Here is a 23,480-nt window from a genome sequence, read left to right on the forward strand (position 1 = left end):
AGATACACTGGGGCAAGCCACTCTCCTTCATTAGCAGTTCCCAGCAGTATCTAATCTGACTTCCTTAGCATGCCATCTCTAGGCTTTCATGATGTGACCCCTGCCTACCATTCTTAGAAAAATGAAAATAGTTCCTTCTATTGTTGGGGAGGTTAACAATGTAATGGAGGCCTTTGCAAAGGGGCTCCGTGATTAGGGCTTGGTGGACATGCCTCAGCATTTTGCAGCTGCCCAGATGACTTTCAGGGAGCTATCTCTGCCCAAGAAATCATGGCCATCATTTGATTCTATCCCAAAACGAACCCCGTTAGGCTCTTCCCGAGGGTTGTCCTACAAGGGAGTATGGCTTCAAATCAGGGCAGGTCACATAGGGCCTTCCTTTCCCAGGTAGATGCCTTTACCTTGGCAGCAGGCAGTTTTATGAGTACTTTCCAGGATTCAGAAAGCCTTGAAGAACTAAAATTGAAACAACCAATCCAATTACTTGCATATTCAGAAGCCCTTGACTCAAGGTCAAGCTTATTCAACAATAAGAGAAAGAACTCCAGGTGGACCTGATTGAGCCCAGAACAGTAGAGGTGTTGGTTTGCCCTAAAAGAGTTCTTGTGTGCTTTACTTTATACTTGGCAACTGAGGCCTATGGGGGCTACTTTCTCTGTGGGCCACAAGGTCCGTATTGATCGATCCTTAAAGATGAGTGAGGTGATGGCAGACACTCGAACACTGAGGAAGAGGCCCACATCGGCCCCAGAATCAGCTAAGCTGGAAGGGGCCAGCCCTTGGCCAAATGCCCAAGGGGATGAGGTTTGTCTCCTGTGCTGCAGCCTCCTTTTATGGGGTTCTCCGTGACACCTCCTCAGAGTGACATGGGGACAGGGTCCACATTGTGAAGTCACCAGACCTGGCTTCAAATCCCTTTAGATACACAGCCTGGTGCAGAGGTGATCAAAGTATACAAGGCCTGCAGGCCAAATCCAACCCACTGCCTGATTTTGTAAATACAGGCTTTTTTTAGAACCTGCAGCTGCCCTAATTCATTGATGAATTGTCTATGGTGCTTTTGCATTACAATAGCAGAGGTGAGTACCTACAACAGAGACCAAATGGCTTTCAGAGATGAAAACATTTGTCATCTGACTTTACAGAGTTTGTGGACCCCTGGCCTAGAGCAAGTGACTCAACTTCAAATTCGTTATGCCAATGAATGCCAATAATAACACTAGTCCAAAAGTTTTTATGGTAATGCTAACAAGCGTTAAAAACAAATGAAAAAGTACTTTTAGAAAACTCTAGGTTTAACAAGGACGTGTTTCTTTACTGCAGGCCCTCTCAGAGCCTTTAAGAAGCCAGTAAGGAAATCCAGCTGCATTTCCCTGGAAACCTGTTGTCATGGAGTGTCCCCGATGCTGGGATGCACGTACCTGAGGGCACATGAAGACTTCTCAAGGGATACAGGTAATTTAAAAGGAATCAATTTCCAGATCTTAATTCCGTACGTTTCCTTTCATAGAACTGATCCACCTGAGAATAAGACTGCCTTCCCAATGCTGTGGGCTGTTCCCCTTGGTAAAAGAGAGGCTGGCCTCTCACTCACCCCAAATCTTACCATGAGGACCTACACTGGGATCCAAGTATTCTGGGTTGCCTGCTCCTTGAATGTTAAATCATGGAACACTTAGGGTCCCATTTTACCCAGAGTTTTGTTAAGCCTGAAGCTGTGCATGAATGGGACATGCTGAGCTGCTCGGAATTCAGAGTAACTGAAATGATACCGATTTGTAACGTATGTTCTTTAGTCTATAACTGGAATGTTTTTCTGAGACCACCAAATGTTTTGAGATATATCAAAGAAAACTCATGGGAAAATTTTTACATTTTTTTCTTTCAGATTTGATTCTCTCTCTCTCTTTTTTTTTTTTAGAGAACACGTGTGTGAGCAAGTGGAGCAGAGGGGGAGACAGACACAGAGAGAGAGAGAGAAAGAGAGAGAGAGAGAGAGAGAGAGTCTTAAGTAGGCTCCAATCTCAGCATGGAGCCCGATGCAGGGCTTGATTCCATGATCCTGGAATCATGACCTGAGCTGAAATCAAGAGTCGGACGCTTAACCGATTGAGCCACCCAGATGCCCCTAGATTTGATTCTCTTTATTCAATAAGCAGTTAAAATTTGTTTTAGCAAGTCATATTATAAAATATTTGTCAATTGTATTGATCCTCACCTGAATTCAAGTGTTTTATATTTTCTACTATTAATTTAAAAAAGCCTCTATATTGACGATGGAAAATCTTGATGTTTCAGAATTCTCTTAGGAAGTAGGAGAGCAAAAAAGTTTAGAGACCTGTCTCTGGCAGGACTAGCTTTCCGGCATTCTCTGAAAAACAGTAAATTAGGGCGACTTGGATGAAGAGCCATTAAGAGGCCCAGCATGAGGCTTCCACTCCAGAACCATCAGTTCTGTCCTCTGTCAGTTCTCTCCTCCGTCTGTTCTCTCCTCCATCAGTTCTCTCCTCCGGGGCTCCTTCTGAAGCCACTTGGATAACTGCTCTCTCCCTTCTCCAGAAGCCCAAACTTGCTCTCAGGACAGGGTCAGATGACTTAGTTCATACTGAGGGATGGCTGATAATTCAGGGTTCATGCTCACACATGACTCAGCATTTGCTTCGGAACACTGGAGAAAATACAAGTCAGCGGGAGAGGAATGGCAGTGCTGGGGAGCTCTCCTGGCTCTCTGGCATCAGGCCACTGAAAGTGACTGACTATTCGTGCCAGTTTCCTTTGCAGGTGACTTTTTACTGGGACCAGTGCTTCTTGAGCCCCAACCAAAAAATGCTTCGGAATAGAGTCTCAGGATGTGGTCCAGGAGGCTGAGGCTGCAGGGTGGAACCTGGTCTCAGGAACACATTCCTTCTGGAAAGATCACATGAGGGAAGGGCTCGGGGAGGGCTTTAACCAGGAACACTTCTGCGGCTTCTCCTGGCACCACCCACACTGGGCCAGCTTGTGGTATTTGGGGCTGTGTTGCTTTCTTGAAAGTTAGAGAACAATCTGAAAGGGCCAATTTTGTTTCTTCAGCCTCACAGATGAATTCAGCAAAATATTTAGCAGAGTGCAAGAAATTCTGACCTCTCTCCCACCATTTTAGGAAAGCCCAACAAGCAAATCAAACACAAAGTGATGACATTTTCACTATTCACCTCCTGAACATCATTGCTGGCCTTGTACACCTTTGTTCAGTTTGTGGTAGGGGCTGCTGCTTCCAAAGGGAAGCCCCCACCCACAGGACTGCTTTCAAGTAATCTTCCAAATCACCATCCCAAGAGGCGCCAGGAGGATTTATTTTCCAGAAGGCTTGATTCCTGAATGAGAGGACTTTGTAAGCCATCATAACGGCTCCTTTAGGCTTTGCTCCCTCACCCTTCCTTAATGCATCAGTTAAGACTAAGTTGAAAAAATAAAAGCAAAATCCCATTCAAATTGGCTGAAATAGTAAATGTATTCATTCATGTATCTGAAATCCAGTGGCAGTTGATGTTTCAGGTCAGTTTTGATACAGCCATTCAGACAAGGCTACTAAAGTCCTCACCTCCGTTTTGCCACAACATGGGGGCCATCCTCAGGCTCCACGTGACAGGCCTATAGCCCACCTGGCCCCACACCTTCCACCCCATGGCTACAACAACTATACATTTCACATATTCAATCACACTCTACTGCCTGGGGTAAAAAAAAAGTCTTATTAAACAGGAAAGGAAAAGATTTCTTTCATAGAAAGCTTAGCAAACATCTTATTTCTTATTGTCTCAGACTGGGTTATGCGCCCCAGAACCAATCACTGGATTAAGTCAGCCAGGACCAACTCCTATTGTGGGGAAAGAGTAAACTCCACCCAAACCATAGGTAGACCCAATTCCTTCCCCACCTTGAGACCACCTCCTTGTTAAATACAACAAGGCTGATCAGGAGTGTTATTCTGACTAAACATCTGAGCTCTTGACCTTTGCCTTGCCATGACCTTCAAGGTGGAACCCCTCCTTTGGCCCTCCTGACAGACACTTTGGCTTCTAAATTTCTGTCTCTTCTAGATGCAGTGTGGGTTACTGATCCCAGACCAGTGCCTCAACTGCCTACCCCACTGGACTGGAACTTAGTTTTGATGGGAACATCTGTCTAATTCTCTCCTCTTCTCCTAAAGAGCTTTCCCCTTAAACATGGTGTCAGAGCCAGCCATTTTAGTACAGTGAAAGAGAACAGTCAGGTGAGTGATGGGTCCCCAGCCTCAGTTACTTTGATAAGTTAGCCTAAACGTAACCCATCCCGGTCTATTCCAACCATCCTTCCTTTGGTCCCTTCCGGTTAGCTGCCTTGCTTGTAGCTCTAACCCTTGACCAAGGGCAACACTAATGATAAACATGATCTCTGCATTTCCACTAAGGGCTTCTCCGTAAAGTCAGCTGTTTGCATTTCTCTCTAGGCGACCCATTCAGATATTAGCCGCAACCAAGTTAGGACAGGAATGAGCCCCTGAAACTCGTTGGCAAAGATCTGCCTTCCTATTCAAGCTCTCCTGGGGTCTCATGTGGACATTCTTCCTTCCTTTCAGGCATCTGGACTCATGAACCTTTGCTGGCCCCTTGGGGCCCCCTGCCCACACCAGTGTGGTGCACCCTAGCCTTCTGCACACCACTGCACCCAGACTTCACACCTCAGCCACATCAGAGCTCAGCCCCACACGCCCACAGCTAAGTCTTCCTTTGACCTTGGTAATGACCCAGTCAATCCTGGGAACAGCTCACTGCACCTGCGCTGCTTCTGTGAGCTGCAAGACGACTCTGTCATCCAACACGCAGGTGCCCTGTGTACCTACCTGGAAATCTGCCTATCCTTCCCGGCCCTGATCTCTGGAAAACCTCAGTTAGCATATATGAGTTCTTTCCTGGATGACCCTGTGTCCATCCCTTGACTTTGGAAACAAATGCAGCCTCCCCAGGTACAGTGGCACCCCAGGATTCTGGCAGCAGAAATTCCCTAAACCCACCTCCTATCTATTCTAATCCTACCTTGCTCCTCTCAGGTGAACTCCAATCCTGCTTTCCTTCCTAGCTTCTTCCCTTGTTTTTCCTCCTAAAAGCCATGTTTAACTGCTTTTTCACACTCTACTTTCTTCTCCCATGTTTCCATCCTAAGCTTGCTAGGTAACCTGGTAAAGAAAAATATTTCACCCCTCTCATTTAACATTTGATGCACAGGTAGTCCTCTTTCCTCTCTTGACCTTTGCCTCTTAGGAAGTAGGAGAGCAAAAAAGTTTAGAGACCTGTCTCTTGCAGGACTAGCTTTCTGGCATTCTCTGAAAAACAGTAAATTAGGGCGACTTGGATGATAATATTATTAACATATTTCAAAAATTCAGCTTTGTCTTTCTCACTGCAACTCATTGCTCTGGGTGCGTCCGTCCCAGAAGTTCACAGAGTAGAAGACCGGCTCACCATCTGTTCCCCTCCGTCCTTCTCCGTAGCACAAAGGATGGTCTAGACTTTAGAGGGCCCTAAAACTGAATTTTCCTTCCTTTGCATTGAGTCCTTGGGTATCTTTTTTACACCTGTGTTACTATAGGTGAACATCAATTCTGGGTTTTTCCAAAGGGGATATTTGGATGAAAACAAATGGGGTGGACACGACACTTTCTGAAGCTCCAGTCATGCAAGCACGTTCTTGCAATAGAACTCTAGGCTGGGGAGGAGATTCTTAGCATATGCCCTTCCGGACGTAGGCTAGCAGGAAGGGAATGGTGGTAACATATTGTAAAGGACTGAGGAGGTGGGGCAGAAGGGTAGAGAGAGTGTCATGAGGGAGAAGGCATGTGGGGGATGTTGCCTGCCCACCAGAGGTCACGTGTAGGCCTGACAGTTGCCACCTGATGCCTGTGACCATGGCCAGGATTAGAGGCAGCTGACTGGAACACTGATAATATTCCTGAATCTTCTCCACCTGGTGCCCTTTGGGGGGACTAGAAACATCCTTGAACTGAAGAGAACAACTGTTTGACCTTCCTCTTTACCACCTCCCTTCTCTAATAATGGCCAGGATGTAAGAATCAAGGCAGAAAGTTATGTTGGCCTTGAGAAGAGTCAAAAAAAAAAAAAAAAAAAAAAAAAAAAAAAAAAAATTCTGCCAGCCCAAAGCAACATTCAATTCTCTCCCAACCTGTTAGGCAACCTTTCCACAAATCTCCACATTACAGGTAGGGGAGGTGAGGGCTCAGTAATTAGCAGTCAGAACAGAGAACAAAACTTCTCATTACCTCCTCCTGGTCTCTCAGGCCCAAGCAAAAGCTCTCTCCTCACTGAGGCTATTTCTCCTTTCCTCTCCTGAGCCCTAGCAGACACAACAAACAAATCAAAACCTAAACAAATGAGGAAGCCAAAGCTTACTTGAACATTCAAAGATCAATGTAATTATAAGCATCTTTGTACTTTTGACTACTCCATTATTAATGTGAAATTAAACCCTGCTCTGAGCTCTCACAATCTGGGAAGTGTTCTGTAATCGTTATTTACTGATACAGCCCTGATATTGAACACTAGGGAACAGATATAATAAATAAAGCATGCTGCAAGTCTTAGGTATGATTACTTTCACATCAGACCAGCATGGGTTTGAATGGGGCTTTGCAACTTGTTGAGCCACTTAAATTCTCTGAGTTTCAGCTTTTGCATCAATAAAACAAGGATAATTATACCTACCACCCAGGGTTATTGCAAAGGTTTCAAAAAGGCCTAACAGAGCTTTTGGAAAATATAGCATGTCCTCAATAAATATTATTATGCTACATTAATTAAAAGTTGCAACACAGTGTAATCAAAAGATCCAGATAAACAGAATGGCTCTTTTAAAAGTTTTTTCTTCCTTTTTGCAGTCAGCAGTGTTCGTGGAGCCCCTACACTGTCCCAGACACGATCCTAGAAGCAGGAAATACAGCAAGGAACAAGACAGGTATGGCCCCAGCTCTCCTGGTGGTTACCTGTGAATGGCAGGGAGACAACAATAGAAAAAGAAATAATAAAGAAGATAATTTCAATAGTCAAGTGCTGGGAAGGGAAGTAAGCAAGGTGATTTGATAGATAGTAACTGGCGGATTTTTGGGGAAGGCCTCTCTAAAAAGATGGAAACTGAAGTGACACCTGACAGAGGGAGGAATCGCAGGAATACATGAGGAGAAAGGTAGAGGAAATCCAAGTATACCGAGGCCCTGTTAGGAGGACAGAATGAAGACTGCTGTTCCTGGAGTGTCATGAGGAAGAAGGAGAGAGGTGTGAGATGAGGTGGGGCGGGAGGTGGGGGGTGGGGGGCGGGTGGCAATGCAAGGGTTCTGGGTTCCTACCTCAACTCTGCCACCAATTTCACTTGGGATAAATCTCGTAAGTAAATGCTTCTAGCCTCAGTTTGGCTGTGTATAACATGGGGGAAGGGACTGACCTTGATGTTGACATGAGTCGACTCTATGATTTGAACAGAATATAGATCGAACGCCATATTACTCTTCCTATGATGACAACATTGGAGTCGAATAGAATTCTTACAGATTGCCTGGTTTGATTGTAAGTGTCTTGATCTTCAGGAAAGAGTTACCTATAAAACGTACCAGACCCCACGAAATAGAACACTTACCTAGGATCATCCTTAGAATTAGTTGTGGCCAAAAGATTAGCTGACCACAGACTGGTCATGATGCGTGCATGAGCAGGGGAGGGGCAGAGAGAAAGGGGGAGAGAGGATTTCAAGTGGGCTCTGTTGACAGCAGAGAGCCTGATGTGAGGCTGGAGGCTACAAACTGAGAGATCATGAGCTGAAGTCAGACACTCAACCGACTGAGCCACCCAGGAACCTAGTTTAAAATTTTTATTTTAATCTTTCTGTCCTGTGTCTTCTTGACCTTTTTCTCAAACAACTGAGGAGCATGTATCAAGTCACACAACTGGGTTTAGGAAAACTTTCTATTCTTTTTTATTAAAAAAAAAAAATTTTTTTTAATGTTTTATTTTATATTTGAGAGAGAGACAGAGACAGAGACACCGACACAGTGCAAGCAGGGGAGGGGCAGAGAGATGGAGACAGAATCCGAAGCAGGCCCCAGGCTCTGAGCCACCAGCACAGAGCCTGACACAGGGCCAAACCCATGAGAAGTGAGATCATGACCTGAGCCAAAGTCAGATGCTTAACCGACTGAGCCACCCAGGTGCCCCAAAAACGTACTATTCTGTTCAATAGCATTAACTCACATGGAAAACCATCCTAAATAGTCAAAATGCTCTTTGTAAATCTTCATCCTCTGGAATATTAAAACAACTCTGACTGTATTCTAGTTCCAGTCTCTTCGCTAGGTATTTAACATGCAGTTGGTCCACCACCAGGGTTAAAGTGCATTTAAGAAATGACAAACCATCCACCATCATCACCAGTGACATAGCTGATTTAGGGTCTGAAGAAACTTACAACTAAATGAAATTCCAAGCCATCCAGATCAAGAAGGTTAGCACTCACCATGAGGTCATCCTAGTACAACAGATTTACACTAAAAATATCCTGGTCCAATGAGTAACTCTCCTGCTCTTTTGAAAATTTATTTATTTATTTTGAGAGAGAGGCAGAGGGGCACAGCAGGGAGAGGGGCAGAGAGGGAGAGAGAGAATTCCAAGCAAGCTCTATACTCATAGTGCTCAATCTCATGAACCGTGAGATCATGACCTGAGCTAAAATCAAGAGTTGGATGCTTAACCAACTGAGCCATCCATGCACCCCCTATTATCCTGCTTTTAAGGGCATCTGTTTTTCAAGCCTTTGTAACTTCTTTGGCGAACTATTCCAAAACTTAAAAAACAACAACAAAAAGTTCCCAAATTCTTCATTATTTCTCATCTGAAGCTCTTATATCGCTTTTTGAACTATTCCCAATTCTGCCTAAGTGGTACAGAGTAAGCAGGTGGTCTCTCTCCACACAGTAATATTTTAAAACAAATAACAGTACAATAACATAGTGCTTACTAATCTAGATTCTTTACAGATTACTCATTTAATCTTCACTGCAATCCCATGAGGGAGCTACTATTGTAAACCCCCTTTACAAATATGAAAACTGAGATACAAAAGCCACCTGAGGCAGAGCTGGGATTCAAACCCAGGCCACCTGACTCCAGGGTTCATACTTTCAGCCACATCACCATTTTGTCTCTCATAATTAAAATATCTAGTCAGGTTGCTATGCACAGATCTACCTGTTTCTTGGTTTAAGTGGTTCCTAAGAGAACCAGAAACGTTTTTTCCCTCTCGCTATTTAATAAATAAATGTATTACATTTTCTTCATCCTCAAAATGAAAGCCCAAGGTCTGTGCTTTGTCTACAAACTTTCAGAAATGGTCTTTGATTTATTCATGCTTTGTCATTAATGGAGAAAAAGACTTGCTGAGCCAAACTCAGCCAGTGTTTCCTCCTCACCATCTAATTGTTTCAGAAAGCGTGGTCTCATCCTGGAGTTACAGCAGGAATTCTGACCATCCACTATGACAGCAAGAGGCCACAAGATAAACTGCACAGTTAAGGCTGGCAAAGTAGATTGGAGACCCTAGGAGATGTATTGTTTAGGTTCATATGGAAGCTTTAGGAGTAGTCTGGCTTTTTTCCATCATTGTAAGACCTGTTCTAGGCAGAGAGGTGGTAGCTCAAGATGTCTGTCTATCTATCCATCTATCTATCCATCCTACACTACACTATTCTACTCGGTACACACACACATGTGCACACACACACATGCATAAATGCACGCACACTCACATGTGCATTTTCTTTTCATTTTCTTTATTGGAACCAATGTGATAATTTCCTGCTCACCCTCTTGAGCCTTCATCATAGATAGAAAAGAAAAGCCCACTCCCCTAATTATCTACTTCCCCAGCAAATTTCTAAGCTATATAGAGAGAGAATGCACATAATTTAAATATATAAAATATTACACTCTATATCTATCATTTATCTATTTATCTGTCATCGATCTATCTTCTATCTGTAATAGACATGTATTTCAGACCATAAATTTAGTGCTCTAAAATATATAACTTCATTTAGTCTCCTAATAACCAATGTTAGTATGTCTTAAATGGAAACAATCTCAATCAAGAAGGGTTTTTTCCTTCCATCTGTCTAAGTTGCTGGGGAAGAACTGAGTGCTTGTCTGAGTGAGAGTAGGCATCTGATCTGGGTCATTATCCACCCAATAATGAATACCCATCCAATGAATGAGGCATCCTCATTCCTGTCTGGTCATCCATTGTCAATGCAGGGAGGCTTCAAGACTGCCGAGGTTGAACTCTCTCAGAGGTCATTCCAGGCCCCCCTTGTAGCCCAGGGCACAGATAAGTCTGTGAGGCTCCTGGGACCATGAACCCAGAACTCTATCATATACTCAGGTATTCCAGGGGACCCTGGCTCTGGCTGCCTCCCTGGCCTTTGGATGGGTTGCAGGGAGGAGGGATTGTGTAAGAGAGTATATAGATGCTCACCAGATTCTAGGATCTTATTTGTTTTTTGTTTTGTTTTGTTTTGTGTTTTTTGTTTTTTTGTTTTTTTACACTTCTCCTCACCTTCCGCTCAGGACCTCAGCATGGAGGAGGAAGCGGTACATGGAAACCCCCTCTCAGGCCACACCAGAGTTCAGTTAACTTCCCTTTGCCTCCCCTCCAATTCTCTTCTTTTCCTTCTCCCCTCACCTGTGGATCTTTGGGGGAATGATGAGTTGATAAGAAGACTCATTCTTTCTCATTAGTTTTTTTTAATGTTTAATTATTTTTGAGAGAAAGAGAGCATGAATCGGGGGCAGGGGGCAGAGAGAGGGCAGAGGATCTGAAGCAGGCTCTGCACTGACAACAGAGAGCCCAATGTGGGGCTCAAACTCATGAACCTTGAGATCATGACCTGAGCCACCCTAGCACCCCACACTAGGTTTTCTCTATGCCCTGAGCCCTTGCACTTTTGAAAACTAAAAGCCTTTTCTCTGCTATAATTAGTTGAGGCAAAGAGGTTCTGTGCCTCACTGATGCAATGGGGCAAAGGGACACAGAATGTGAGACACATTGGTCTCTTCATCAGTCACATGTACTCATTTAGGACTATCTAACATATGCCTACTCTATAATGCACAAGAATGATACTTATAGGCAAGATTCACCCATGTGTTTTTGGTCCATGGATTATAGTTTTTGTGAAAAATTAACCTATGAATAGTCATAGCCAATTACTAAATATTTAAGTCATAAATATGTTCAATTTATGTTTCTAATTTAGGGTTTTGGGGATGTTGAGAGAAATGGGGAACCAGAAAAGAAGAGAGAGAGAGAGAGAGAGAGAGACATAGATTTCTCATCACCCACTGAAGCAAGAACTCCTGACTCCAGCACTCTGTAACAGTTGACTTACTGTAACCCCAGTCATGTCATTTAGCTTAATTGACAGCCTCATTTTCATCATTAATGAGAGTTTAAAATACATGGCAAATATAAGATCACAGATTTCAAATAATGAAGTTGATGGTACTTGAGGTTTAAAATATTATCTGATTCATGAAGACATTTTAGGGCACTGATCAGACAATAAAGAATCCCTAGTCCTTGTACCAGATGCTACAATTCAGTATGTTTTTCTTGGTATGAAATTGCCTTCAAGCTAGACTCAGACACGCTTAGGAAAAAGTCAGATCAAGTAAGATCTTTGTATGCAAATTATATGTAAAAGGAATTGTTGAAGAAGAAGCAAATCAGTCTTTGATTGGATTGATCACATTTCTAAAAAAAATTTTTTTAATGTTTATTTTCGAGAGAGAGAGGGAGAGAGACAAAAGGTGAGCAGGGGAGGGGCAGAGAGTGAGGGAGACATAAAATCTGAAGCAGGCTCCAGGCTCTGAGCTGTCAGCACAGAGCCCAACACGGGGCTTGAACTCACGAACCGTGAGATCATGACTTCAGCTGAAATCAGACACTCAACTGACTGAGCCACCCAGTCAGCCCAGGATTGATCACATCTTTAACTTCTTGCTACTAGTCTAAGGCAAGAATTTAATTTTTATTTTTCCTTAAACATGCAAAGAGAAATATTTCTCCTGTAGGTAAGGAGATTCATTGTGGCAGGTTTTGATTACCTGTGTGGAGGGCACAGCTATTTAGAGAAAAGATAACCCCATTTTTCAGACTAGCCTGAATCTTGAGAGGACAATATTCCTCTTCCAGGTTGTTGGCCATGAGTCTGTTTTTGTTCCTGGATGTGTAAACATATTGTCACTGTAAACCCTGAATGATAAGACTGAGGGAAAACATAGTCTCAGGAATTACCTGGAAAAAAGCCAGGATTACCTGGAAGGGTAATCCTAGGTGGAATCCTAGGGGGACAGGATACCCAACTGAAGTTAAATTTCAAAAAAAATAGTACATATAAGTCCCAAGTATTGCACAGGACACCCCTACAGGAGTGGGATCATGTGAAGACAGGAAGTGGCTACTAGCTAAGAGCTCAGTGGAAATAATAAGTGCTCATCAACCAAAAGAGTAAACAAGTGGCCACAGAGGCCACTTGACCCCTGGCCTTTCCAGCTTCAGAAAGTAGCTCAGAACCAAATTCCCCCTTAGGAGCCCTAAAAATGCAACCGGCAAACTGAAACAATGGTACTAACATGAGCCTACCTTGGAATTAGCCTGAGCAGCTTCGCACAGCATTCAAGGGAGACCAGAGTGGGGCAGAGAAAGGAACGAGAGCCAGTGCACCCAGGTGGCTGTGTCTGTCATGCCAATCCGTGGCTCGTCTTTAAATTATCTTAGCACACAAAATCTGTGTTCCGGAAGCTCATCTGTTTCTGTGCTTTCGTATTTTCCTTTTTTGGTCTTCTTGTGCTTTCCCCTTATTTGTCAATCAACTTTCTTTTTCAAAATTCTAGCTTTTGTGACTGAATAATTAACATCTATGCCTCTTGTCTTGATTACCCTCATCAATCCATCCTCTGTGGCAATCTGACGACTTTCTGTCTATTTTAAAATCAACTTTATTGAGGTATATTTTGCATATACTTCACCAATTTTATGTGTATGCTTCTGTGTTCTGATAAATGTATCCAGTTATATAAACACCACCACAATCAAGATAGAACTTTCCATAACACCAAAAAGCTCCCTTGCACTTCTTTGTAGGTAATGTCTTCCTTCTATACTTGGACCCTGGCAACCACTGATGTGCTTTCTGTTACTACAGTTCTAGAATTTCATATAAATGGAACCATATTGCATATAATCTTTTGCTTACAGCTTTTTTCACTTAGCATAATGCTTTTAAAATGCATCCATATTGTTGTGTATATCAGTTGTTCATTCCTTTATACAGATCTTCCAATATTTTGTTAGATTTATACCTAGTGTTTCACGATTTTTGATGCTAAGGCAAATGTTATTTTTATTTCAATTTCTACTTATTTATAGCATATGGAAATGGAATTTATTTTTTCATGTTGACATTGTATCTTGCAAAGTCGCTAAATTACTTTTCAGAAAAGTAAATACTTTTCAGAAAAGAAAAGCAGTTTTTTCGTAGATTCTTTGATATTTTTTATGTGGATAATCATGATACCTAAGAATATGTTTGTTTTTTTTTCTTTCCAATATATATGCATGCTGTTTCTTTTTCTTGCCTTACTACACTAGCTAGGACCTCTAGTACAACACTGAATAGAAGTGATGAGATTGAAGGGTGCCTGGGTGGCTCAGTCAGTTAAGCATCTGACTCTTGATTTCGGCTCAGGTCATGATCTCACAGCTTGTGAGTTCCAGCCCCACATTGGGTTCTGAGCTAACAGTGCAGAGCCTGCTTGGGATTCTCTCTCTCCCTCTCTTTGCCCCTCCCCTGCTCATTCTCTCTCTCTCTCAAAATAAATATTTAAAAATATATATATAGTATATATTATTATTACATAAATATATATAATATATATTATTGTATAAATATATTATCCTTATTATCCTTTTGTTGTCTGCAGGATCTGTAATGATATCTTCTGTTTCATTCTTGATATTTGTAATTTGTTTCTTCTCTCTTTTTTTTTCATGTCAATCTTGCTAGAAGTTAGTCAATTTTATTGATTTTTTCCAAAGAACTGGTTTTTTTGTTGTTTCAGTGATTTTCTCTATTGTTTTTCCATTTTAAATTTCATTAATTTCTGCTTTTCTTATAAATATTTTCTTCTTTCTGCTTACTTTGGGTTTAATGTACTCTTCTTTTTCTAGTTTCTTTTTTTCTTAAATTTTTTTAACATTTATTTATTTTTGGGAGAGGAGGGGCAGAGAGAGGGAGACAGAGCCTCCAAAGCAGGCTCCGCACTGTGAGAGCAGAACCGATGTGGGGCTCAAACCCAAGAACCATGAGATCATGACCTGAGCCAAAATCAAGAGTCAGCTGCTTAACCAACTGGGCCACCTAGATGCCCCAAATTTCTTAAAGTGAAAGCTCAGAGGCATTACTTCTTTCCTAATATCAGTCTAATTCTATAAAATTTCCTCTAACCACTACTTTAGCTGATATGCTTTGTTTTCATTTTCATTTGATTAAAACTATTTTGTAATTTACCTTGTGATTTTCTCTTTGATTGGTGAGGTATTTCACTCTGTACTGTTTAATTTCCAAATACTTAGTGATTTTCAGGATATCTTTCCGGTATTGAGTTTTAGTTTAATTCAGTTATGGACAGAGAACATACTTTGTATGATTTCAATACTTTTTAATTTGTTAAGGTTTGTTTTATGGCCCAGAATATTATTTATATTAGTGAATATTCCATGTATACTTGATAAGAAAGTATATTCTGCTGTTGTGTGAAATGCTTTATAAATTAATAAGGTATAATTTGTTGATAGTGTTTCCAGACCTTCTACATATTTTTTAATTTATTTTATTTTTTAATTGAAATATAATTTAATACCGCAAAATTCACTCTTCATGTATATAATTCAGTGTTCATTAATACATTCACAAAGCTATACAAAATCACAACTATTTAATTCCAGAATATTTTAATCACCCCAAAAGAGACCCCATGCTCCAAATAGTGTCACTTCCCATTTGCCATTTCCCAACCCCTGGCAACCACTAATCTACTTTCTGCCTCTATCATTTTGCCTATTCTGGACATTTATACAAGTGAAATCATACAATATGTGGCCTTTTGTGTCCAGTTTCTTTCACTTAGCATAATGTTTTCAGGTTTCATTCATGTTTAGTATTGGAACCTCATTTTTTGATAGCCCAATAATATTCCACTGTATGATGTATAGTCAATCCTAATTATTCAGAGTCTACATTTTTTTAATGTTTATTTTATTCATTTCTTTTGAGAGAGAGAGAACTGCGGAGGGGCAGAGAGAGAGGGAGAGGGAAAGAATCCCAAGCTGTTTCCACACTCAGTGTGGAGCCTGATGTGGGACTCGATCCCATAACCCTGGGATCATGACTAGAGCCAAAATCAAGAGTTGGAGGCTTAACCGACTGAGCCACACAGGCGCACCTCAGATTCTACATTTGCTAATTCGCCTACCCTCAAAAATTTATTTGTAACCCCAAAACCATAATTCACAGCATTTTTGTGGTCATTTGTGACATGCAAAGAGTTGCAAAACATTGGAGTCACCCTATGCACATGTTTCCAGCTGCAGTCAAACAAGATGATGCTCAGGCTTCTTGATTCAGTTCTCTTAGTACCAACAAGTGTTCTTTTTTGAGTCTATTTAGTGCCGTGTTTGGGGGGGGGGGGGTTGTGTGCTTTTTGTTGATGATTTTGCTTTTTTTTCTTCCAAGATTTATTTAAATTCAAGTTAGTTAGCATACAATGTAGTATTGGTTTCAGGAGTAGAATTTAGTGATTCATCACTTACATATAACACCCAGTGCTCATCTCAAGTGCCCTCCTTAATGCCCATCACCCATCTAGCCCATCCCTACACCCACTTTCCCTCCAACAACCCTTAGTTTGTTCTCTACAGTTAAGAGTCTCTTATGGTTTGCCTCCCTGTTTTTATCTTATTTTTTCTTCCCATCCCCCCATGTTCCTCTGTTTTGTTTCTTAAATTCCCCATATGAATGAAATCATATGGTATTTGTCTTTCTTTGGCTGACTTATTTCGCTCAGCATAATAAACTTTGGTTCCATTCACGTCGCAAATGGCAAGATTTCATTCTTTTTGGATGATTTTGCTGTTGAAAATGGTCCCCCAAGATAAATGCTGAAGCATTCCTAAGCACAAGAAGGCTATGTGCTTGATAGAGGATAGAGAAAATGCATTTGTTAGGTTAGCTCTGTTCAGACACGAGCTGTGGTGCTGCTGGTGGTGAGTTCAACATTAACGAATCTGGTGTCTTTAAACAAATAAGGTGTCTCTAAGCAGAACCGAACATAAAAGAAGATTTGTGAACTGATCAGTTGGCAAAAATATTGTGACTAAAGACTCATGAGAACCTACCTCTGTATTCCCTCTAGATGTAATGGTTCAATGTTCAATGGTAAATGCTAATTTAACGTTCATGGTGACTTTATCAACTGTATTGCATTTTGTGGTAAAACCCAGTCATCAGCTGATGGATATCAGAGTTGTTCTACTTTTTGCCACCATCATGTAACTATAAATATTTATGTACAGGTTTTATGATATTCTTTCTGATTTTCTGTCTACTTGTTCTGTTATTTACTGAGAGAGAGATGCTGAAGATTCCAGCTGTAATTGTGGATTTGTCTCTCTCATTTCAGTTCCATCAGTTTTACTTCATGCATTTTGAAGCCCTCTGCACATTGAGGATTATTGTAGCTTGGCTTAGTGTTATATAATGTCCCTCTTTACTCCTGATAATATTTCGTGTCTTAACTGGATGCCAGACACCATGAAGATTACGTGCCGCATTTTGTTATATTCCTTTGAATAGTGTTGGATTTTATTCTGGGGCACACATAAGGTACTAGGAACCATTTGGATCCTTTTGAGCTTGTCTCTCCTGCTCTGTTGAAGTGAGTTCATAGCATTCTTTAGCATATGGCTAATTTAGCTCTACTACTAAGATAATACCATTCTGAGGATTATACTCAGTATTAGAAGGTCTTTCTACTCTGGCTTGCCGAAATATAAGCAATTCCAGCTCTAGTAATTGTTCTGCCAGTTTCCAGAAGCTCTGATACATGTGTAGATATATAATCGGCCAAACATTTGAGGGCATTCCTCTCCTTTCTCTCTCTCCCTCCTTCCCTCTTCTCCCTTCCCTCTCTCCCTCTCCTTTCTAGTATAACACTCAGAAAATTCTAGCTGCCTTGACTTGCCCCCAATTCTGATCTCTGTCTCCTCAATTCAGTGAGATTGTTGAACTGTATTGGATTCCTCCTTCCTATGTTGCAGCCTAGAAATACCCTGTAGACAATGAGCTGGGACTGCCACAGGGATCACCTCATCTCTTTCCCTTCTATTACAGATCGCAATCCTGCACTGCCTGTTGTACATCTGAGAACTGCTGTTTCATGTATTTTGTTTGGTTTTCTAGTGGCTTAAGGCAGGAGGATAAATCTGGTCCTGGTTCCTCCATATTGACCGAAAGCAAAATTCCTGAAAGCCTCGGGTGCTCTTCTTAAGACAAATCTAATCCTGTTGCTCCTCTTCTGAAAACATTTCAATGACTTCCTTGGCAATCACTTTTTAGAAGAGTTAATAAATGAAGGAGGAATGAGACCTGTGGGTGTCTCTAAAGATAGAAGAAGCTAAAACATGTTCTTTAGAGAGCCAGAAATAGTAATAGAGTCTGACAATTAAAGGTGCTAACTCATAAGTGGGGGGAGGTTGGGGAGTATCACAAAGGTAATGGAGTAAATGATGGTCCAGGATGCTAGTGTCTTGGACAGAGAATCCCTCTGCCAGAGGCCACAGGTATGACTAAAACAATATTCCACTCTGGACATTCCAGCTATACAGTTTCATCCCATCCCCCTCCCCCCCGACCTATACATCCTTCATTCCATGGAATTTGTCCAAGAATATAGAGCATGTAAATCATTTTTACTATGTTGCCAGGTTCTGGAAGTAGGGTGGGGATTTTCTGAAAGAATTAGAGAAATAAACTGAAAACATCTTCTTTTGCTTCCAAGATTGAAAATTGAGAAGACAGAAAGACAGGCAATACTTTATTGAGATGGACCTAATCAGTTGGTGAAAAGTTGCATTCGTGGATGAGGTCTTAACCTGTCTGCTATGGACTAAAGTGTGCTCCCTCCCTAGATTCATAGTTGAAGCCCTAATCACCACTGTGACTATATTTGGAGAAAGAGCTTTTAGGAGGTAATTAAATTAAATGAAGTCATAAGGGTGCAGTCCTAAACCAATAGGATTGGTGGCTTTATAAGATTCAATAAGATGAGGAGGAAGAGAGAGATGGACTAAGGAAAGGCTATGTGAACACATAGTTAGGTGGTGGCTGTTGGAAGGCCAGGAAGGGAGGTCTCCCTAGAACATGAGCATGCTGACATTCCAGTCTTGGACTTCCTACCTCCAGAACTATGAGAGAGTCATTTTCTGTTGTTTCAGCCACCGAGTCTATGATATTTTGTTATGGAAGCCCAAGCTGACTAAGACGCTGTGGAGGAACCATGTTAAGTTCAGGATGGGACCACTTGGGAGGGAACTTATCCTTTGCTTCTGGGTGATTCTTGGGCTGACAGAGCCACATAAGCCACAATCAGAGAAGGAGAAGGGCTCTCTGCTCTGATTGCTTTTTGCTAAAACTGTTTACTTGCCAGGGAAGGACCATTGTACTTCTAATGTTTTTGACTTTCACTCCGGGTTCCGGGGAGATCTGGGGCTGCCTTGGGTACCTAGAATGGTACTGGCTACGATAAGAAAGATACTGACATTTACTGAGGATTACTACATAATGTGATGTGCTGGACCATAGAGAGCTCATCTTATGTAATCTTAACAGCAACCTTCATTTTACGATTTTATTTTTAAGTAATCTCTACACCCAATGTGAGGCTCGAACTCACAGCCCTGAGATCAAGAGTCGCATGCTCTACCGGCTGAGCCAGCCAGGTGCCCCAACGGCAATCCACATTTTATAGCTGAGAAAACTGAGGCTCAGAAAGGTTACATGCATGCCCTCAAGTTGGATCTCTGTGCCATAAAATGAAAGAGATTCTCAGATTTTGTGCTGAGAGTGAATGCCAAGTTAGAAGGCTGACCCCAAACTAAGGGAACATACAGAGTGTGACATGTACTTGTACGTGTCATAGTGAATTATGGACAGAAGAATCTTCTTTGGAGAACTTACGTACTGTCACAGTACAAATTTCAAAAAGTTGTACAAATATCGCGTGAACAAATGTCAAATGTTTTATTTAAATCATTAATGAGAAAACTACTAAGACAGTAAAGCTGGTGCAGAGAGCATTGGAATTGGGTGCTTACAGGCAATAAAAAAAAAAAAGAGATTGCTAGATTAGATACAAAACTGGTTATAAAACCATAATTTTTAAGGTTATCTTTTCTGCCAGACAGAAATCATTTGCATCTCTACTAGACAAAAAAAAAAAAATCTACAAGTTAACATGTAATTTCACAAAGTTTGGGACCATTAAACATTAGTGACAAAAGGAGTCAAACGAAGACACATTTTTCTAGACAATTTAATACTCATTGGTAGGTTTGTGAAGCAATGCCCCCGTATGCCATCAAAAGGCTGTGTGGGTCTTATTTCTACTATAGACTTATTGGTCCTGTTTCCACGTTTGGGTTGATTATTTTTCTTGGTCTTATTTCTAAGTTTGGGTTGATTGTTTTTTTTAAAAAAAAAACACATTAGGAAATCTATTATAAGAGTCAAGCGGTGACAAGGAATGGGTACAGGCTTTATGAGGCTGGTAGCTTATGTAATATTGGGGTCTCTCTTTTTAAAAAGAATGTAAAAATATTTTACTTTTTCAAATCTTAAAAATATATATGAATATGAGAACACGTGGTTTACATTTCTCCAGGGCCTAGGGAGGGGCTATGCACAAAAAGTTCCTCGAGGTTTAAGCTACATTAATTTCATGGTAAATTGCCTCTGTCTTTGACCATAGCATTATTTTGTGTAAGAATAATAAAGCAGTTGGTATAACAGGTATGTATCGCCAACCTAAATACCTACGATTTCTTTGTGTTACCTAATACTGTGTATCATGTTAAGATCATTTGGTTCACTATTCCAAGTTATTAACACAGGGAAATCAGTTGAGTAAGTTCTCTACAGCCTTGCAAATTGTCTTTAAAATTTTATATGACGGGGAGCAGTTGGTAGAGCCTCTGACTCATGATTTCAGCTCAGGTCATGATTTCACAGTTCATGAGTTCGAGCCCCACATCAGGTTCTGTGCTGATGGTAGATCCTGCTTGGGATTCTCTCCTTCCCCACCCCCCTCACCCTGCACCTCCCCTCCTCTCAAAATAAATAAATAACTTTAAAAAAATTTTTTTTATACCAGGAAACACACCCAGGCATTGAATTTTCACTGGCCAAGAAGACACAGAGGGCTAGTATTAAAAAAAAAAGAAGAAGAAAAGAAAAGAATCATTTGTGTTTAGTCCACGTGTGACAGAAAACTTTCTAAATGAATGTGTATTCTCGTCAGACTCTTCTATCCACATTCACTACAGAGGCTTCTGCCTTTATCAGCTCAATTCCTTCTAAACTCTAAGATCCGCCTTTACCAGAATAGTTCTTCTACCTTTTGATGGAGACTTGAGGTTGGGGAGTGAGGGGAAGGAAGAGAGAAGGGAGGTTCAAGGAGAGAATGAGAGGCAAGTATGTATACATGTACTGAGCACTTTCTATGTGCCAGGCATCATCCTAAGGGTTCTGCATGTATTAACCTACCTGAGGGGGCACTACTATTTATATATATTATTACTACTTACATTACAAAAGAGGAAACAAAATGATTAAATAACTTTCTCTCAGGTATAGCCAAAACCTACATGTATGTATCCCAAAGCAAAGTCATGTTCAAAGAAACACAAAAGATTTTGTTTTTTCTTTGTAGTGGAGAACCTTGAGTCAAAACCCAGAGTTTGTATCTCCCTTATTAAAATCCCTTGGCTTCTCCTAGTGTCTAATTCCCTATGTATTTGGTTGCAAATGACAAAAATCCAACTCAAACTTTCTCAAGCCAAAAGGGTAACTAGAAGTGTCTGCCTTCAGGTATGGTTGGATCTAGCACCTTTAGTGATGCCATCAGAACTGTTTCTCTCTCTACCTCTTGGCTCTATTTTCTTCTCTGTGATGGCTTTCTTTTACCTGCACTTTCTCCCAGACTGCTGTGGGAAATTGCCTCCGGCAGCTCCAGCCTCACACAATGCCTAGAACTAGAAACCTCAGAGAAAAATAGAACCTTCTCTTTCTCTCTCTGCCCCCCCCCCTTCCTCCTTCCCTCCCTCTGTCTCTTGATGTCTACACATCACATCACAGGGAAGACCAGTGCCCTGAAGGATTGACACCTCTGACTGGTCACATAAGGGAGGTGGGGAAGGTCTGAGGAGAGTTTAATCCTTCCGGGACCATACGGAGTACGAGAAGCATAGTGCCCCAAAGGAAACGAACATACCATTATAAGACAAAGGGGAAATAGCAATCAGGTAAACTCAACAGACCTCCAATATATCCTGAAAAGCTCTGCTCTCACTCCCTCTGCTGACCCAGAACTCCCTGTCATTCATGCTATTCAGAAATAATCATCCCACACCCCAACAGCCCTACACCCATCTACCCAGAGCTCTCAATAGATTATATTTCTGCTTTGCTACTCCCCGCTTCCATGGCCTCCTTTTAATTTAGAAGTACATGTCAATCATTTACATTTTAATGTGATTTTTTTTTTTTTGCTAATGCACTGTGTCCTGATAACATCTGGTTGTAAAGCCTAAGCACGCAATTAAAGCCTTTATTTCCAGCTTAAATTAATTTTTGTATAGGCAACCAGGGAGGAAGGCTCTCCTCTGTGACACGTGAAAAGTCCAGCTGATGTCCATTTTCCCCTGTGCAAGTCATTAGCACACAGAGCCACCAATGTCAAGTCCTTCCACTGACCACACACCAGATCATCAAGGTAGGAAAACAGAATCTGACTGCAGCCTGTACCCCGAGAATTCCTTCCACAAACAGTCATAGGATTTCTTTTAGTCCTGGGACACATTGGCAGCCACTTCTCAAGGGGATTTACTAGGACTCAGAATGATCTTGCCTTCTCTTGTTACCCAAACCAAAGAGTTGGCCCGATCACATTTCATGTGACATCACCATACCTGAGCAGCCCTCTTAAATATTCTTGCACAATTCTCTTTATATTTGCTCTCTCAATTGGAGCAAAAACACTTTATAACCCCTCAACTTAGTGATTTTTGACCACTTAATGCTTCTTCTTCTTCTTTTTTTTTTTATCTGCAAAGTAAATCTTTTGCAAGGCCTGCTACAGCAACAAAGGAAGGGAGAAATATACTGGCAGGGTGATGGCGCAGCATCCCAGATGCTACAAACAGCGGGAGTAAATGGAACGCGACATTTCTTCCCCAGCACTGGGCGGAGGAGGCTATTAGTAAATTGACCAAGAGCTCACACACACCTGGAGCAGCAGCAGTGAGATCTCCACTGCTGGGCCAACCTTTGGTTTTTAAATACATTCTGCCCACAGGTGGCCCAATGTTTTCTCCAAATTGTTTCTTGTCAACAAATGAGCTCACCCCTCACCCCCTACTTTTCGCCCCAAAGCATTGCAAATTCTACCTCTACCCTGTGAGCAAAACAAAAGTGGATTTCTAGTGGAAGAAAATGCATTATATATTCTTTTATTTCTTCCACATTCTCCTGGTTGGATTGGCATTGATTCATGTGGCAAACTTATTCCCTAAGGAAAAGGCTTTACTAATATAGAAATGCTAAACAATACACACATCACCAGAGTTTATTTTCTTCATTCTGGTGGGGGGACTGGCCCCTATGGGCCCGTAATCAATAGGAACTTGCTATTTCCTTGCTGTAAAACACTTGGCTGTAAAAGATTGCCTTCCCTTCCTGTCTTCCCTAGGGCAATGTTTCTCTGCCAACCAATTCCATTGTGGCTGAGGTCCCAAAGACAGCTCAGGCTGTGTTTCCAGGAAAATTCAGGCATGTCCAGGTACCTCTGAAACACTGTGGACAAATAACAGAAGCCCACTTCCAGATCTGTTTTTCACAAAGGTCCAAGAAGCTTACTGAAGGAAACTCTTAAAGAAGGAGAATAGAATTGGCGTGTGCGAATGTGAGTGCAGGAGTGATTAGGCGTGAAAAGCTCACCTTGCCCTCTGGACTGGCCTTCCTGCTGTCCTCCCTCTTAGTTTTCCCCTGTACCCCTTCTCCTTCAGGTCTC

General features: G+C 41.5%; 1 long non-coding RNA gene across 2 annotated transcripts; it reads left to right on the forward strand.

The window, feature by feature from the left end:
- The first annotated feature begins 909 nt into the window (after positions 1 to 909).
- LOC102963854 lies at positions 910 to 23,480 on the forward strand. Of its 2 annotated transcripts, none has more exons than XR_006207429.1 (5): positions 910 to 1,079; positions 1,324 to 1,455; positions 6,914 to 6,990; positions 22,051 to 22,184; positions 23,160 to 23,480. It is a non-coding gene; the product is annotated as an uncharacterized LOC102963854 (long non-coding RNA). The 2 variants fall into 2 exon arrangements; XR_445601.3 differs by lacking the exon at positions 23,160 to 23,480 and adding an exon at positions 22,525 to 22,690 and having other exon boundaries at positions 912 to 1,079.

Source organism: Panthera tigris, chromosome C2 (genome assembly GCF_018350195.1).
Source record: "Panthera tigris isolate Pti1 chromosome C2, P.tigris_Pti1_mat1.1, whole genome shotgun sequence".
NCBI lineage: Eukaryota > Metazoa > Chordata > Mammalia > Carnivora > Felidae > Panthera > Panthera tigris.